The sequence below is a fragment of the Penaeus monodon genome, chromosome 22, assembly GCF_015228065.2.
Source record: "Penaeus monodon isolate SGIC_2016 chromosome 22, NSTDA_Pmon_1, whole genome shotgun sequence".
Lineage (NCBI taxonomy): Eukaryota > Metazoa > Arthropoda > Malacostraca > Decapoda > Penaeidae > Penaeus > Penaeus monodon.
This window is the reverse complement of record NC_051407.1, coordinates 23,262,423-23,263,307: the sequence shown is the minus strand read 5'-3', so window position 1 is coordinate 23,263,307 and position 885 is coordinate 23,262,423. Positions and strand designations below refer to the sequence as shown.

Below are 885 nucleotides of genomic sequence, written 5' to 3'. Positions count from 1 at the left end.
GATTGCATTAATACGTCCATCCCCATAGCAAATATGCATCAAGTTTATACTATGGTATTTTAGAAGGCAATGATTTATATTGCATCCTTTCTAGTTTGATGCCAGAATGCATCCTTCATAATATCATCACACTCTGAACCAAACTGACCTGTACTGTGACGATCGTTCATGATTGCATCTAATATTCCAGCACAACATTGCTAGTGTTGTGTCCTGCGTCCAACCGTACGAGTGATGATCACTGAAGTTATAACGATTCTCCGATGAATGTCTACACCTTTGTATTTTAACGAAGAAACTGATTATCCACTGTTAAAAAGAGGCATTCTTAGTTACCTCTGCACACTTTTAAAACTTGGAACAGAGATATACTGTGCCTGATGAGCAGCCAAGGTATCACAACAGTTAGCCGCTAACGCTGTCAGGAACGTAACTGGAGAGCGGCGGCAGGTCATCCCTGATCGGGTAGGGTGAGGGGGTGTGATGGGATCTCATTTTCACAGATTTTCATTATCATTATTAATAGTACATAATAAATTTGTCGGAATTTATGATCATACACCTGCAATATGTAAGACACGGTGAGACAACGGAAAGAAGCCGATTATAATGTTGAATACTGTATTTCAATCATAACTGCATTCAGATTGATGATACAACTTTTACTAAATTGATTTTCCTTTTGCAATAAGCATACCAAAAGTAGTAAACTGAAGACCCCCAATAACGGTACCGCCAAAGGGTCAATGTCCGATAACATAGAAAACGGAATTCCAGTTTTCAGGGAAGACTCACGCGATTTCGATTTCACTATGCGTAAAAATCTACTAGTAAGACATTTTAACATTGACATTTATAACAGAAACTTTTGATTTCGTGACGTAT

The 885-nt window shown here is 38.2% G+C and overlaps 1 protein-coding gene across 1 annotated transcript in view; it reads right to left on the bottom strand.

The window, feature by feature from the left end:
* LOC119587017 overlaps positions 1–435 on the bottom strand; it is a gene marked incomplete at its 3' end in the record, with an annotated part of 2,989 nt that extends 2,554 nt beyond the window's left edge. Inside the window, 1 exon segment of the mRNA XM_037935763.1 lies at positions 149–435.
* Positions 436–885: the final 450 nt, after the last annotated feature.